We start from the raw sequence: 18,032 nt of genomic DNA on the forward strand, positions 1-18,032 counted from the left end.
TCCGATGGGGGAAGCTCCACTATGAAGTCCATGGTGACCATTCTCCAAGGCCTATCAGGAACTGGTAGTGGCCTGAGCAGGCCCCACGCCTTGCTTCTTGCAGACATGCTCCAGGTACAGATGGTACATGAACTCACGTATTCCCTGCAACTCTTTTCCAGGTCTGGCCATCAAAACATACGTTGTAATAGATCCAAAGTCTTATCAACACCAAAATGGCCCGCCAGAAGTTGGTCATGGAATAACCCCAAAACTGTCACTCGAACCTCTTCAGGGACAAAGATCTTGTCTCCTAGCCATAACAACCCATCTCTGGGTACCAGGGACACCTCAGGGAGACAGGGAATATTTGCAAAAGCTTGCTTCATGTGGACCATCAGGTTAGTCTGTAACAATAAGAAATTACCTTCGGACAGGATGGTGTCGGGTACTGGAATTTCCTTAGGATCATCAAACATACGGGAGAGCGCATCTGGCTTGACATTTTTGGATCCTGGCTGGTAGGTAATATGGAAGTAAAATCTCAAGAAGAATAGCGCCCATCGTCCCTGACGTGGCCTCAGCCGTTTAGCATATCTTAGTGTAGCCCTGCCCCCTGGGGAGTGGCTAAGTAAACAGACATCCTCATCACTTCCTTTGCCCTGAATGTTATCCAACCCACTTGACACTATAGGTTCTGTCATTGTAAATGATAAGACACTACTAGAGTTTGCAGTAAAGAATCAGCTTAACTTATCTTTAGCTTGTGTTTAGTAGAATGCACACACAGTTTCAAGAAAATGGTAAACTCAGGAACATTAATAACAACATAGATCCTGAATCCTCAACCTGGAACTGGATAAGGTTCAGCACTCAGGATCAAAAGAGCAATCCTGACATATACTGTATATTGATATAAATGGAGGATTAATATTTTGGGGATCTGTAAATACACTATTCCTCCAGTGTAATGCGAGAGTGACCACAAATCAATGCTTAACAGTAATAAAAGGTAATCCAGTTATTAATAACCTCTCAGCTGCTCTAATATACTGACACTAAGCTATCTATCAGAGTGCACTCTGTATCCTATAGGGGGCCCCCTTTACATTAGATTGCAAGTGTCTCCTGGATGACCAAGGCCTTGCTAGTCTTCACCGGCAAAGGTGTCCTCAACCATTCCAGAGAAAGCATTTGTAATCCACAGTAAAAGGTGAATAATTTACTATAATCCACCACAGGAATAACCATTAATTGTAATCAAAACAAAAAGGGAGAAGATAGGTCTCTGTACTCCACAACTGGTAGTCAATCTAGAACTGAAAAGGAGAGCGAGGCCTTCTGATTCACCACGCACTATCCAAGGCTACAGTGTCCTATGACGACCGTTAGAACTAATGTGGCCTTCCGCTAGAACTGCTCTGCAGACCCTCCTCGACTCAGTCTAGTAGTACAGTAGATACTTTAAATCGGATTTCTCTCACCCAAGGTGATGAACTCTGTATTCCACAGTCCACTCCAGCGGTGTCCCGCTCTCTTCAGCGACACTCACGGCCTCTCAGGGCGTCCCTCCGCTCGGTCAACCACCGAGATCCTTCCGCACACCGCTCACTCTGTCTCCGGTGTCTGTCCGCTAGGCCTCTGGCCTATCCTTTACTGCGCTCTGCAGCAGCTCTTTCCCTCCTCGCAGCACGCTGTCCTTGAGGCAAGAGAGCAAACCTTGGCCCCGCTCCCTTTATAAAGACACTCTGCCAGTCTCACTGCTCCCTGGGAGAACAGTTCATTCACACAGGCAATCCATGGTCCTTACTCCTCCCAGAACTACAGCTCCCATAATTCAAGTCAGTACTTTGTGAGACTTTAATGACAGAACGAACAGTCTGAACAACACCAGCCTTGCGACCAGGCTACATTAAATACTCGAGATTCTTGTGATCTGTGAAGGTGAGGATAGGGTGTGTTACTCCTTCCAACAAGTACCTCCACTCTTCAAGAGCAGCCTTGATGGCCAGAAGTTCTCAACCACCAATGTCATAGTTCTTTTCTGCCGGGGAAAGCTTATGAGAGAAGAAGGCTATAAGATGTATTAGATCTTTAATACCCTGCCTTTGTGAAATAACTGCCCCCCACAGCTACTTCTGACGCATCCACTTCAAGGAGATAAAGTAGGGCAGGATTTGGGTGACTCAGGATGGGAGCAGTTGTTAAAAGTCTTTTCAAAGTTGAAAAGGCGGCCTGTGCTTCAGGAGACCAACAGAACCGAGTATTCTGTTTCCTGAGCTATGTAATGGGGGAAATGACATCATAGAATCCCTTGATAAATCTCCTATAGAAATTTGCCAAACCTGCGAAGCGCTGGACCCTTTTTTGTCTGAACGGGCTGGCCAGTCCAAGATGGCTGAGACTTTTTGAGGATCCATCTTAATTCCTTCAGTGGAAATTACTAAGCCTAGAAACTGGATACTTTGCCGCTCAAATTCGCACTTCTCAGGCTTGGTGTATAGTCCATGTTGGCCTAGACGGCCGAGAACGTCTTTGACGTATCCCCGATGTTGGTCCAGAGATGCAGAGAAAATCAAGAGGTCGTCCAGGTAGGCAATAATAAATATATCTAACCAGTCTCAGAATGTATCGTTTACAAAGTTGGAATGGCATCACCAGATATTCAAAATGCCCAAACCTGGTGCGGAACGCTGTTTTCCACTCATCCCCCTCACCAATATGGACCAAATTATAGGCCCCTCGTAAGTGTTACTTGGTGAAAATGGAGGCTGACCTAAATCTTTGGTAAAGTTCTGGTACAAGAAGAAGAGGATAATGTTTTTTGACCGTAACCTTATTCAGTTCCCGGTAGTCCACACAGGGGCAGAGAGAGTGGTCCTTCTTTTCCACAAAGAAAATTTGTCCCTGCTGTGGATGTAGATGGATGGATGAACCCTTTCTTTAGGCTTTCATCCACGTATTCCTTCAGTGCCTCCAATTCACGTTCTGATAAAGGGAAGATCCGACCAAACGGAATCTCGGCTCCTGGAAGTAGTTCAATTGGCCAGTCGTATGTACGATGAGGGGAAAGAGTCTCGGCCACTCGTTTACTAAAAAGGTCCAGATCCACAGTCTCATGCACAGATTGCTTTGTCACAGCTGATGCCTATTAGGTTATCAGCACAGGGTGAAAACGGTGTGTTAGAAAAACAAGCACAGAAGTAAAGCTTAACAGGATGTATTTTGCCTAGGCTTAACATCCATAGTCTCATGCAGAGACTCACATGGCACCAGGGGCGTACCGTGGGGTTGGCCAGAACAGCGCCCGCCAGGGGCGTAGGCCGAGGGGGGGGCGCAAAAACATTGGCAGTGTAGCAGTGAAATGCCGTTCCTCCGTTCTGGCCGGAGCCCCCCCCTTTTATTCACCTCGCCTTCCGCCCATATTTCCAGCTATAGATGTGATCCGGCCCCGCCCCCTGCTCTGTGTTTGTACTCTAAGGTGGCTGTACCCGGCCACCCGGCTGTTCGTGGACAAGTGCTGCCCTCGGCTGCTGAGATGAGCGGAGCGCGTTTCCGCGAGATGCTGCAGCTGTGCTGATCGGAGGTGAGGGGGAGCGCACCCAGTCACAGGTTCACGGGGGGGGGGTGAGAGTAGGTGTATGCGGGGAGCCGGGCTAGGATGCGGTGAAGTATGATGGAGAGTGTGCGGACCGGTATGTGTGACAGGGTGCGGTGTATCAGGCCCTGTCACCCCCTCTCACTCCCTGTCACCCCCTTCTCACTCCCTGTCACCCCCCTCTCACTCCCCGTCACCCCCTCTCACTCCCCATCACCCCCTTCTCACCCCGTCGCCCCCCTCTTGCTCCCTGTCACCTGCCCTCTCTCTCTCTCCCTGTCACCTGCCCTCTCTCTCTCCCTGTCACCTGCCGTCTCTCCCTGTCACCTGCCCTCTCTCTCTCTCTCTCTTCCTGTCACCTGCCCTGTCTCTCTCTCCCTGTCACCTGCCCTCTCTCTCCCTGTCACCCCCTCTCTCTCCCTGTGACCTGCCCTCTCTCTCTCTCTCTCTCTCTCTCTCTCTCTCTCTCCCTGTCACCTGCCATATCTCTCTCTCTCTCCCTGTCACCTGCCATATCTCTCTCTCTCTCCCTGTCACCTGCCATATCTCTCTCTCTCTCCCTGTCACCTGCCATATCTCTCTCTCTCTCCCTGTCACCTGCCATATCTCTCTCTCTCCCTGTCACCTGCCCTCTCTCACTCCCTGTCACCCCCCTCTTTCACTCCCTGTCACCCCCTCTCTCACTCCCTGTCACCTGCCCTCTCTCTCTCCCCGTCACCTGCCCTCTCTCTTTCTCCCTCCCTGTCACCCCCTCTCTCTCCCTGTCACCCCCTCTTTCTCTCCCCCTGTCACCCCCAGTGACGGCCGGCCAAAAGGGGGCGCAGGGGTGCCTCCCCCCAAAAAAAAGAAGAAAAAAAAGATTAGATAAAAAAATGTCTATTTTTCGCCCACTAGGGGCGTCGGACCTAGTGCTGGGTATGGGGGGGGTGGAGTTTTTGACCCCACCTTCGACTTGCAGAGGCGCCGATTGGCGCTCTTCTGGGGGTCATCGGGGCGCAGAGCAATGCGCCCCGACACTCCCCACTTTGGCGCTGTCCTGGCTGTGATTGGTCCAGACTCCAGCCTGGACCAATCATAGAGGACATCCCGGGTGATGTCGGGTGGGGGGTGGTGCGTTAGTCATGCACCGTCCCGACGTCACCTTCCTGCCCGCGGTCAGACTGAGGAGGGAAGTGATGGAGGGCAGCGGTGCGCATGCAGCAGGACGACAAGGAGGAAGAAGGAAGAAAAGACGTCCAGATGACAGGAGAGACCAGCAGTCACCAGAGTCCGATCGAGTCTCCCGACTCCTAGGTCCCAGGCAGGAGCAGAGAGAGCAGCCAGCCAGCACCATGCCAGGCACTGACACAGTCGGTCATCCAGTCGGCGTGACTCGTGAGAGGAGAGACCAGCAGCAGTCACCAGAGTGCCAGAATCCGACCGATTCTCCCGACTCCGAGTCCTGGGCAGGAGCAGAGAGAGCAGCCAGCCAGCAGCACGCCAGCCTCCAGGCAGTGTCGGTTGTCCAGTCGGCGTGACTCGTGAGAGAGACAGCCAGGCCAGCCCAAGAGCAGGACAGGAGGTAAGTGATTCTGCAGTGCAGTTATCACCAGGAAAGAGATAAGATATCAACATGCATTTAATACCTGTCTGACCGCAGATGTTAATTATCCTCACTTCCTTCTGTTTGTTTGTTAACAACATAGATCTGCTGAAGAATTTACTCTACTGACTAGTGTGTATCTGTAACCACATATACTGTATGTATGGTATTTGGTCTGGGATTAAAATGGGATTTGGTTTGCTTGGTTTTCTGCATTAAAGCAGAAACTGTGGCCAGGTATATACTTATTACAAGCCTGCCTGTTCCTGCATTTGAGCTAATCTCTTCTGTCTTTGGTATTCTGGACTGACCTGTTTTGGCTTTGGCTTCTGATCATATCTGCCTGTATGCTATGTACAGTCACGCTGTGTGTTTGTCTGTGTGCAGTGTCCAGCTAGACCAGGGGTCTCCAAACAAAGGGCCATTTTACTGTCCTTCAGACTTTAGGGGGGGCAGACTGTGGCTATTGAGAGTCCCGATAGAAGTGGGAAAAATAATGCCCCATATTTGGTGTCAGTGAAATTAAATTTTGCCTCATTGTTGGTTCCATTGGGAGTAATTGTGCCCCATCATTTCGTGTTATTAGGAGGAATTGTGTCCCTTTATTGGTGTGAGTGGGTGGAATTATGCCCCATTGTTGGTATCAGTAGATGAAATAGTGCCCCAAGGGCTGGATAAAAGCAAGCAAAGGGCCACATCTGGTCCCAGTCCGCAGTTTGGAGACCTCTAAACTAGACAATTCCATGGGTCATATATTGGCGTTGTCATGTAAAAAAAAATCCATCTGTACCTTTAAAAACGCTACTGAAGGCTAGGTGCACCCAGTTCTGGTATCCCAGCGAGAGTCATTTCTCATCAATTACAATGTGGCGAACGCAATTTTTTACTGTGTTTTTTGCCGCAAATCAATACCTATTACATTTTTCTTTTTGCGCCCACCCAAAAATTTTGAGCACCAGCCGCCACTGGTCACCCCCCTCTTTCTCTCCCTGTCAGCCCCCTCTCTCTCTCCCTGTCACCCCCCCCTCTCTCTCTCCCATCTCTCTCTCTCTCTCCCTGTCACCCCCCTCTCTCTCTCCCTGTCACCCACTCTCTCCCCTGTCACGCCCTCTTTCTCCCTGTCACCCCCCCCTCTCTCCATCACCCTCTTTCAATTCAATTCAATTCAAATAAGCTTTATTGGCAGGACCAAATACATTTTAGCATTGCCAAAGCAGTTGAGTTGGCGGGGGGGGGGGGTAATATAAAGGGGGAATGGGGGGTGGGTCCATGTAAAGGATTTTTAAGTCCTCAGTTTTTCATGTCCCTCTCAGTCTGTGACACGCTGTCACATATTGTGATATTGTGCAGCTATTCTCACCATTGGCTCCTCTTCTCCCAGTAGGATTTGGAGTTTCCTCTTCTCTTCTATAGAATGGAAGTCCGGGATGAAAGCAGAGTCTCTGGAAGTGAGTGTCCCTCACTGATGAGTACTTAGGGCACTGTAGCAGGAAGTGGTCCTCGTCCTCCAGGACCCCCTGGTCACACTGCTGGCACAATCTGCTCTCCCTGGGCTTGTAGGTTTGTCTGTGCCGTCCTAATTCCATTTCCAGGCTGTGGGCGCTTAGTCTGTACAGGCTCAGGGTCTGTCTTTGGGCTCTTGTAGCCCCTCCAGGTATGGGGCCAGTTTGTAGTCTCTCTGCAGTGACTGGTAAACAGTTAGTTTCTTCGAGTTTGTTATTTCATTTCTCCATTCTTCAACATATTTTTCTTCCGAATAATTTGTTATGTTTTTTATTTGTGATTTTGTCAGGCCAGACTGTTGGGAGGTTGGGATAGACAAGGCGCTGATGAGTTGTTGCAGGCCGCTAGGCTTGGGCTGGTTCTTATCGGTCAGTAGGGCCTTATGATGGTACGAGTCAGGACTGCTTTTTTGTAGATGATCCCAGAATGATAGCGCCCTCTTCTGTATTGCAAGAAGTAAGGGAAATCTGCCCAGCTCAGACCGGCAGGCACTGTTAGAGGTGCTCCGGTGGACTTGGAGGAGGTGCTTGCAGAATTCCACATGGAATATTTCTGTCGGGCTTGAGTCCCATTTGAATTGGTCTGGGTAGAGGACAGGACCCCAAATCTCACTGCCGTAAAGAAGGATTGGGGTGATGACGCTATCAAAGATTCTAAGCCAGACTCTCACTGGGGGTTTTAGGTGATACAGCTGTCTCCTGATGGCATAGAAGGCTCTGCGTGCCTTGTCTTTTAGTGCCTCTATGGCTGGCTTGAAACTTCCTGATTGGTTGATTTCTAGGCCGAGGTAAGTGTAGTTGTTAGTTTCCTCGAGTGCGGCTGTTTAGTGTAAATGAAGAGCTCTTTGTGTTCTTTTTTTGGAAGACCATGATTTTTGTTTTCTTTGGGTTGATAGGTAGTGCCCATGTGGCGCTATATTTCTCCAGCAATTCCAGGCTGTCTTGTAGGCCTTTCTCTGTTGGTGACAGAAGTAGGAGGTCATCTGCATACAGCAGGAAATTCACCTTGGTGTCATGCAGAGTCAGTCCAGGTGCTGGAGAGGATTCTAGAGCTCCATCCAGTTCATTGATGTAGATGTTGAAGAGGGTTGGACTTAGACTGCAGCCCTGTCTGACTCCTCTGGCCTGCCGGAAGTGCTCTGTTCTTTTTCCATTCACCTTTACGATGCAGCTGTTCTCTGTATATGAACCCTTGATGACATCATATGTTTTCCCTCCTATTCCACTCTCCAATAGTTTGAGGAATAAGCCTGGGTGCCACACTGAATCAAAGGCCTTCTTAAAGTCCACAAAACAGGCAAATATCTTCCCATGTCTTGTATTGTGGACATGGTTCTTGATCAGACTGTGCAGGGTGTAGATGTGGTCTGTAGTGCGATGGTTTGGCATGAACCCTGCCTGACTTCTGCTGAGGACGTTGTGTAGTGTCAGGAAGTTGAGGATCCGTTTGTTGAGGATACTGTTGAATAGTTTCCCTAATGTGCTGCTGACACATATCCCTCTGTAGTTTTCTGGATCATACTGGTCTCCACTCTTATGGATGGGTGTTATGAGGCCTTGGTTCCATATTTTAGGGTAGTGACCAGCACTCAGTACCAGATTGAACACTTTACATATTGCAGCATGTACGTCTGGGGAGCCATGTTTAATCATTTCAGGCAGGATTCCATCCATCCCACTGGCTTTTTTAGTTTGCAGGTGTTGGATTTTCTCTATTACTTCTTATAGTGTAATTGGTACATCCAGGGGGTTTTGGAAGTCCTTGATTTTTTCCTCCATATCGTGTAGTCTTTTGATGATGTCTTTTTGTTCTGCAGTTAACTCCTCTTCTGGGATATCTTTGTAGAGGTTCTTAAAGTAAGTGAGCCAGATGTCGCCATTTTGGATGTGGAGGTTGTTTTTCCTGGGTGTTGAGCCGATATTCTTCCATATTTCCCAGAAAGAATTTTCCTGAAGTGCCTCTTCTAACTGTTGAAGGTTGTTGGAGATGAAGTTTTGCTTTTTCTCTTTAAGGATTAGTTTGTATTGTTTCTGAAGAATGCCGTGGGCTATCCTTAGGTCGCTGTTGTCGGGGTCTCTGTGTTTGTTATTGGAGGCTGTTCGTAAGGTGTTCCTTAATGCTTTGCATTCTTTGTCGAACCATTTATTGGATTGTTTGTTGAATGTTTTCTTGCAGTTGGCTTTTTTCAGCTGGGCTGTTTCTGCTATGGTGTATAGTATATTATGGAAGTCCTTTGCTGCCTGGTTCACGCCTCGTGGGCTTACCTCATAGTTGTTGTTTTGAAAGTTTTCAAGCTGTTTTTTAATGTCAGGTCTGTCAGTTACCTCTCTGTATTTTGTGGCAGACTGTTTTGACCATTTAAATGATGGTGGTAGGTTGCTGAGAGAAGCCTGTCCCCTGCCCTCTCTCTCTCTCTCTCCCCTGCCCTCTCTCTCTCTCTCTCTCTCTCCCCTGCCCTCTCTCTCCCTGTCACCTGCCCTCTCTCTCTCTCTCTCTCTCTCTCCCTGTCACCTGCCCTCTCTCTCTCCCTGTCACCCGCCCCTTCTCTCTCTCTCTCCCTGTCACCCGCCCCTTCTCTCTCTCTCTCTCTCTGTCACCTGCCCATTCTCTCTCTGTCACCCGCCCTCTCTCTCTCTCTCTGTAACCCGCCATCTCTCTCATCCCCCTCTCTCTCTCTCTCTCTGTCATCCCTTCTCTCGGTCACCCCCTCTCTCTGTAAAACTCTCTCTCCCTGGGGGGGGGGGGGGCGCCGATACAGTTCCTCACTAAGGGCGCTGGAGACCCTAGGTACGCCTCTGCATGGCACTCAGTCTCTGTTATCTTTTTAAAGGGAGCAGTGCATAACATATTTACAATTTGCAATTATGCCTGCAATTTTTGCCTTCAAGGTTAGCTGTACGTGTACATATTATTTTAAATTGGATTCACCAGTCCTGCCGCAGGATCCTGTTTAAAACAGGAATCCAATCTTCACCCATCACGGCGAGCTTTGTTTTGGCGACCTTCAAAGACTGGGTCCCCTTGTTTTAGAGGGGCCATGGCCTTGGACCTGTAGAGCACCCTGCACGGAGCGCCTTTGGGGTTTTGTATTCCAAGGGTCTGGATCCCAGGGTCCAGCGCCTAAAAAGGACAGCATTACAGGCACAACCTTGTATCTGCTTCCCGAGGTTCAGGCACCATCTTTTTAGTCCATCGACTGCTTTGGATGAATCTGATAGCTATCCCCTTAGATTGAGTGATCTTTGATCGGGGTATGTAGCATATTTTCTTTCTTCTTTGAAGAGAAATGGGGAGAGACTCTCCCACCATGACCATCACCTTTAGACACTGGCGAAAAAATGGAGCTACTTCCTGTGTGGGTGGGGATATATCGGGGGACATCCTTTCTAATTGGTTGCCAGTGTCCTTCACCTGTAGGTGGCTATATAACCCATATGTTATGATTTATGGTTCTGTGTCCCGTGATGTACGAAAATAAATATATTTTTTAGCAGAGATCTTAGAGAATAAAATGGCGATCGTTGCAATATTTTTTATATAACACTGCATTTGCGCAGTGGTCTTTCAAATGCAATTTGTTGGGAAAAAATACACTTCAATTAATAAAAAAAAAAAAAAAAACGAAACAATAAATTTAGCTCAATTTATTTGTATAATGTGAAATATGATGTTACGCTGAGGATCGTAATCTTTATTCTAAACAAAAAAAAAAATCATGATTCTGATTTTATTGAGAATCCTGCAGCTCTAATGTCAACTACAGTATGAAGTATGATAAGTATGATCCATCAACACAGTACCATGTTCAAATTTGAGGTGGCAGATTCAGCTGCACTTCTTTTTGAAGTCATCCATTCAAGAAACGCAAATCTACTTAAAAGAGAAGTATGGCCAAAGCTTTTTTTTTTCTCTTGTGAGTCACAGGAGTATACTTACTTTTGCTCTCCTTTGACACAGAATCAGCCAACAGTGTGCTAAAGTCCACTGTCAGCTGACATCACAGAGCTGCTGCAGACTCTGGAAGGATCTCAACCAAACCTCATTGACAGCTGGCTGTGAAACTTAGCGCTTGGCTGAGATCCGAAGCCAGATACTCCTGGCCTCCTCTCCAGCCCAGCACTCCAGTGAGCAGGAGAGACAAAGTGGAGAACAGTGACTGGCAGTCACTATTCTCCATTCTAAAGGTACCACGAACTGAACGATCAGCAGTCACACGATCACTCAGTTCTCGGACTTAGAGCCAGCATGGGACAGCTGCAGCATCAGTCTAATCCGGTTGAGGGGAGTATGTAGGTTTGGTTTTTATATACACCATACATCATCTTTAAGAGTTTGCTCTACATACAGATTATCAAAAATTATACAGAAAACGGCAGTTGATCTAATTTACAGCAGGCTTTCCGTCCTGATTTGTTTTTTTCCTCCCCAACATACATTTATATTCATCTGGTTTCATTCTTGATTTTAACAATAAAAACAGTTTGCATATGCCCTGCTTTAAAATATTACAGAGTTTTGTACCCAATACCAGATAACAATATCTGCATAAGAACACACCAGATAATACTAGATCCAAGATAAGTCTAGTATAGAGTAAATCTAGCCATCAAGGTTGAATCACTCTGAGCTATACTTTGAAATGAATACTGTGAGCGATATATGGCTGCTTTGTTTTAATATTATCTTACATAATAGATACTATTATTGATAAACATATAATATTGCTGAAATGATCAAAAGGTTAATGTACCTCTGTGAGTGGACAATGGATCTGTGCATACCATTCCTGACTGTATAGACAAATCTGGATGCCCTGACCAATGAACAGGAAGGCCCATACTATTACATTGAACACTGGACTTTTTCGCTTGTCATTGATTGCAAAATTAAACAGGACTAAAAAACACAAGAATATACAGAAAGAGATTAGTTATTCACAGTACAAATATTTCTATACATAACATACTGTATGCAAACCAGAGCAAAAAGAAAAAAATCAAGTCTACTACAACAATCGTAGTCTTTATCAAGCTTCTTCAGCATTTTTGGTCTTATGTCATTTTCTAATTTTTTGAGATACTGAATTTTGGGTTTTCACTAACTGTAAGCCATAATCATCAAAATTAAAAGAAAGAAATGCTTGAAATATATCACTGTGTGTGTGACGCATCTATATAAAATAGGAGTTTCACCTTTTGAATTGAATTCTTGAAATAAATTAACTTTTTGATGATATTCTAATTTTATATTTATTATTATTATTATTATTATTTTATTAAACGGCTTGCAGTGATGTTTTTTTATGTTAAATTAGAGACTTGCACTTCTTCCACCATGTTTGGTGGTTTCTGATAAAACCCACTTCATTTGAACCTTCAAAAACACAAGCAGAAGAGACCTGCAAGATTTTCATAAATCCAAATTGAGCCAAACTGTAACCTAAAACCCACATTCCTGCCACTTGATACCAACAATACCAATAATAAAAGGTTAAGCTTAAGAATGACCTCCATCTGTACCTCCTAAAATAGCAAAGAGGCAAAACATAACCGGGTAAAAATACCCAAGTGACACTGTGAAGGCATATTCATGCACAGAAGCAGAAATGAGAAACACGACCAGCATAACTCCTGACCGAAACTTGTTATTCAGCAGCTGAAAACAAAATTAAAAAGAAAATCAATCACGTTTTTTAAAGATGAAACTTATTTTTAAAAGTGGTCTAATTTTGTCTCCCTACCAGTTCCTTACCCACAGAAGGTCTTGGTACACATAATAAAAGAGCCAATCATGGACCAACACATTCCATGTCCGGTAATAGTTTGAGAATGAAGTGGAATTCCACCAGTCCTGAATAAACAAAACAACAATAATAACCGGTATAATTTAAGACTGGAGAAAAGAAAAATGCTTGTGTTGCCCAATAAATTATATTCTGTAATTTGCTAAAGTACATGTTAAAGTGAAACAACAGACAAAAGCCACTACATATATACACAATTAAATTTGATATAGGTTTATTGCTTTCCCCTCATAAATTTGTAATTCTGCTCAGCTGTACTTGTAAATCACAAAAACTTCTTCGGATGACATAGTTGATAAATTGACCAATTCTCAGTTCAGCTTAAAGGCCTCCCTTTGTACCAGTATACCATTAATGTACCTCTGTTTCCTAAAAGAAAAAGCTTTCTTTATGTTCTAGAGCAGGCTTTACCTCAGCCTCCAGTGTCTCCTGAAGAAAACTCCATTACTTCCTGCTGTTCAACCCTTAGGATACGAAAACCATTAGAAGGAAGGAGTTCACCAGCTGACCTCATTAACACACCCTGCACCTGCCCTCGCCCTCCAGGAGACTGCTCCTGCCCACCTCTGTAGTAAGCACTGTTCTCCCTCTATACACAGCTATTGATTGTCTTGTACATTTATCTTGCACAGATCGTTTATGTGGCAGAGTGTGCTGGAGCTGAGTGATCACATAACAGTTGATATGGAGTCTAGGTAATCCGAGGGGAGCGAGAATGCCAAAAAAACATATTCCAAATCAGTGGTTGCTGGTGCTCCATCGGTCGGGGCGGGGGGTGTCAGGCAGACCTGACCACGGAACCCCCCCCCCAATCGCTCCAGCCCACACTGCGCACCATAACCACACCCCCTCATTTGTCGGTGTGGGTATTTGTAATTTGCCAGTTCACTCACCCTGTGCTACCCCCAGACTGATATGTGGAGATGGTGGCAGTTTCCCCCCTCAGTCTCCTCCGTGTCCCCCTGCGTAAGTAACCAAACTTCTTACTGAAGAGGGATAAATATAATCTAAAAACCAAAAAAGGTGATGTGTGTATTTTATCAGTCTAAGTGGGAGGTGGACTCATGCATGTATGAAAACAAGGAACAGAGGACATAGGCTGTAAGTTGTAAAAGAGAAAATAAATAACTTGCCATAAAATGGAATTAGACATAAATAGATCAGATGTATATCGATATTTAACCTAATAGTTAAAATGGTGCCCATCTATGCGTCCCATGCTCTATGATGGGAAGTAACTATACCCACACGTTACAAGGGACATGGCTCATAAGCTGAGGAAGAGGGAATATGTGTCTAATCATAATAAAGGTTAAAAAATTTAAAAAATGAGAAATAAAACAGTTCAGGTCTATGTCGATGTTCAGTCCTTTTGGTTGCAAGGATCCTAACCTATACTGTATATCCACTTTGTTTCATTCTCAGACACTTTGATCTTCTTATTATCCCCTCTCCAAAAACTCTTAATAGCATCTATCCTATAGAATATCAGTCTATAGGATTATTGTGGACTTCCAAAAAATGCCTGGAGAGACTATGTTTAGGAAACCCCTTCCTGATGTTATTAATATGTTCCCTAATTTTAACGAACAGGGTTCTAGTAGTCCTCCCTACATGTTACAGCTGACACGGGCACTCAATCGTGTAAGTTTCGTGAGTGGTATTACATGTAATAAGTTATTTGATTTGAAATATACAGTAAAACCTTGGATTGCGAGCATAATTCGTTCCGGAAACATGCTTGTAATCCAAAGCACTCTTATATCAAAGCAAATTTCCCCATAAGAAATAATGGAAACTCAGATGATTCGTTCCACAACCATTTATTCATAAATCCTTCAATTTATAGTCCATATAAAAAGATTATTGCATTGCGATAGGTTGTGTAACCATAAAATGTCCATCCACAAATAGCCGCTTCCACAAGGGGATTGGAAGCAAAATCCAGCAGGAGCTACAGGGTATCAAAGAGAAGAGAGGTGCCTCTAAGTGTAGCAATATGGTTCCATTTAATAAAGGTACAACATTTAGCAACTCACATGGTTGATGAATAAAACAGGCACATCTAAGTATGCAGGCATCCGGGGTAAAGCTGTCCACATAGACCATCCACCGCACCGCCGGCTGCTAGTCTGTAATCCTGACCGGGAAGACCACCCTGCAGTAAAGCGATCTGAAAGCGAGGGGCAGCATGGAAAGGATGACGTAGATGGCGGTGTGGAGGATGGTCCTATGTGGACAGCTTTACCCCGGATGCCTGCATCGTTAGATGTGCCTGTTCCTATCATCAACCATGTGAGTTGCTAAATGTTGAACCTTCATTAAATTTAACCATATTGCTACACTCTTCTCTTTTATACTCAGCTGTGACTTGAGACTACTTGTATATCAAGACATCGCTTGTATATCAAGTCAAAATTTATTTGAAAATTTTGCTTGTCTTGCAAAGCGCTCTTAAACCAAGTTACTCTCAAACCAAGGTTTTACTGTATTATTATTTGCCAGAGACCTAAAACTAGTTATTTTCTTAGGTTGCTTCTTATTGACTTTACAAGGCAAGCACCGGCTGCATCTAAAAAAGCCTTTCATTCAAAAAACCAGACTCATCCAGCGACTGAGACGTGACACCCCTGCAGGGGTTTTTCGTTCTGGTGAGTGTGGTCCTGGGAGAGCGGGGAGCACGAGCACTTTCATTTCCGCCATCCACCTTCATGTTTGTTTGGGACAAATATTTTTATGGACTAGATATTTATTCATATTTTTTAAAGTGTCCTATTTACAGCACTTTTTCACGTTATTGTGTTTGGGGCATATCACCAATAACACATTTCTGTGTAATGGTCCACAGCACTTATCACTTTTTAGGCACTTAGTCACTTTCTGGAGTAGTGTTAAAGAAGGATTTTTTATGGATTGAACATATTTAGCCGTATGTACTTGTTTGCATTTTTATATTTTTTATGATTCTGGTGTATTATATTGTTGTTCACAGTGTCACTTACACACTTTAAACCTTCAACACATGTCATTTTAAACAATATCAATATCAATTATTTGTATTCACCTGAGGTTTATATATTTATTTATTTAACAACTATTACTTATATTACACATTCCCTTATTTTCATATATATATTTTTCTGGTTGTGGTGCACCAGATTGAAATACCACTCACTACTCTCCCTTTAGGCTGCGCCACCTATCCCTCTCACCCCCCTTTTTTTATTAATTCGCTATTATCACACAATTGGGTGGGCTCAGGGCGCAGTGCTCTGTGCCCCGTGCCCCGGGCCCACCCTTTTTTGAAGCCTATTAGAGACTCTGGCTCTAATCACGTGCTTAAAAAAAAAAAAAAAACCCTCTTTGGAATTCATGCATCTGGCACCCTGCATGTAGATTAGGTGGCCGGATGCATGGATGAGGGGGGGGGGGGGAGGGGCGGCGCCAGTGCGCCCCTAATGGATGCGCCGCCACTGTTCCAAATTTAGCAGAGGTGGAGGGGGAGCGTAATTTCCCCTTTTTGGTAAAGTTCCACTTCAACCACCTCAATACTGGGCATTTTCATTCCCTTCCTGCCCAGACCAATTTTCAGAGCTTTCTTTTGGTGGTATTTATTCACCACTGGGTTTTTTATTTTTTGCTACAACCAAAAATGTTGAAAAAAAAAAGTTTCTTCGTTTCTGTCAGAAAATTTTGTAAATAAGTCATTTTTCTCCTTCACTGATGTCCGCTGATGAGTCAGCACTGATGGGCATTGATGAGGTGGCACTTATGGGCACTGATGAGAGGGCACTAATATGCCACATTGATGGGCACTGATAGGCGGTACTAATAGGTGGCACTGATGTGTGGCACTGATGGACACTGAATGGTAGCACTGATGGGCACTGACTGACATCACTATTGGGCACTGTTGGGGCAGCAAAGATAATCAGGGCACTGATGATCAGTGCCCTAAGTATCTTTACAGGTCTCCCCTGCAAGGAGATGCGAGGAGAGCCGATTACCGGCACTTCCGTGTTTATATGTGATTGGCTGTGATTGGACACAGCCGATCACATAGGTAAAGAGCCGCGTCATCAGCTCCTTATTGAGATCGTGGTTACGCCGTGACCCGGGGACACAGCGCGCCCGCGATTGGCATGCTAGAGAGCGATGTGACTGGGGCGACGTCATATGAAGTTGTTCCAGAACAAGAGGGGATCCTACCCGCCGACATTTTACTATGTGCGTCAGGCGGTTAAAAATAAAATCTAAATAAATTCTCTAGATACAAGATGCATGTATATTCTAAGGTGAATCTTGGTCTTCTTTGTGTTTTTCTTCTAAATATTTGCTGTAATCCTGCATGATACAACTCCTGTACCTCTTACTTCTTGAAGACTGGTCACTGCTGCACTTTCTCCTTGTGCAGGGGATTAGTCTTCAGTCAGCACCTATCTCTACTTTTCTGCAGACAGCCTGTGGTGGGTGGACTTGCTGGGTCCCTCTAACAGCTCTGTTCTCTGCACAAGCTATGTACAGCATACTGAGGGTATCATTATTACTTTCACAAGGTAATAATTGGGTTTGCAAAAGCATTTAGTGCACAAAAAGTGAATTTATATCCTTTGTTACCATTTGAGATATACTGATCAGTCATAACAATATGACTGCTGACAGGTAAAGTGGATAACATTGATTATCTTGTGACAATGGCATCTGAAAGTGGGATATATTAAGCTGCAAGTAAACATGTTGTCCCCGAAGTTGAGGTGTTAAAAGCAGAAAAAAATGGGCAAGTGTAAGGATTTGAGTGAATTTGACAAGGGCTAAATTGTAATGGCTAGATGACTAGGTAAGAGCAACTCCAAAACCGCAGCTCTTGTGTTATGTTCTCGATCTGCAGTGGTCAGGATCTACCAAAGGTGGTCCAAGTAAGGAAAACTGGGGAACCAGCAACAGGGTCATGGAATGCATGGCCGCTCAGAGTGCCCATGCTGACAGCCAAAAGCACCTACGATGGGTATGTGATCATCAGAACTGGAGTACAGAGCAATGGAAGAAGGTAGTCTGGTCTTCTTTTACATTATGTGGATGGCCAGGTGCATGTCCATCCCTTATCTGGGGAAGAGATGGTACCAGAATGCACTGTGGGAACAAGGCAAGCCATCCAAGGTAGTGCCTTGCTTTGGACAATGTTCTGTTGGGAAACCTTGGGTCCTGCCATTCATGTGGATGTTACTTTTCCATGCCTCAAAAGGTCAGGGCTGTTTTGGCAGCAAAAGAGGAACATACTCAACATTAGGTGGGTGGTCATAATGTTATGGTGGGTGGTCATAATGTTAAGTCTAATCTGTGTATGTAAATACATTTTTTTGTACCTGGAATTGAGCTATAAAAGTCTACAGCAGCAATGTACTGCTATTGAATATGTCACGGTAAGGGGTCAGTCTCGGAGACCAGTAGCAATAGCAGTAGGCAGGCTCCCACCGAACAGCTGGATAAATATACAAGCAGGTCACCCTGGCAGATGATGCGGGCCTGAGGTGTGGGGTTGAAGCACTAACTGGTATTCACAGAGTTGC

At 45.1% G+C, this 18,032-nt stretch overlaps 1 pseudogene across 1 annotated transcript in view; it reads right to left on the reverse strand.

Moving 5' to 3' along the window:
* Window positions 1–18,032, reverse strand: part of LOC309545699 (sterol O-acyltransferase 2-like) — a 254,589-nt pseudogene that overhangs the window by 16,809 nt on the left and 219,748 nt on the right. Inside the window, exons 12-14 of the transcript XR_014226162.1 lie at window positions 12,414–12,512; window positions 12,182–12,317; window positions 11,413–11,558 (exon numbers count right to left, since the gene is read on the reverse strand). The product of XR_014226162.1 is annotated as a sterol O-acyltransferase 2-like (transcript). The remainder of the gene's footprint in view (window positions 1–11,412; window positions 11,559–12,181; window positions 12,318–12,413; window positions 12,513–18,032) is intronic.

This window comes from Pelophylax lessonae (assembly GCF_965119305.1).
Source record: "Pelophylax lessonae genome assembly, chromosome: 2".
Taxonomy (NCBI): Eukaryota; Metazoa; Chordata; class Amphibia; order Anura; family Ranidae; genus Pelophylax; species Pelophylax lessonae.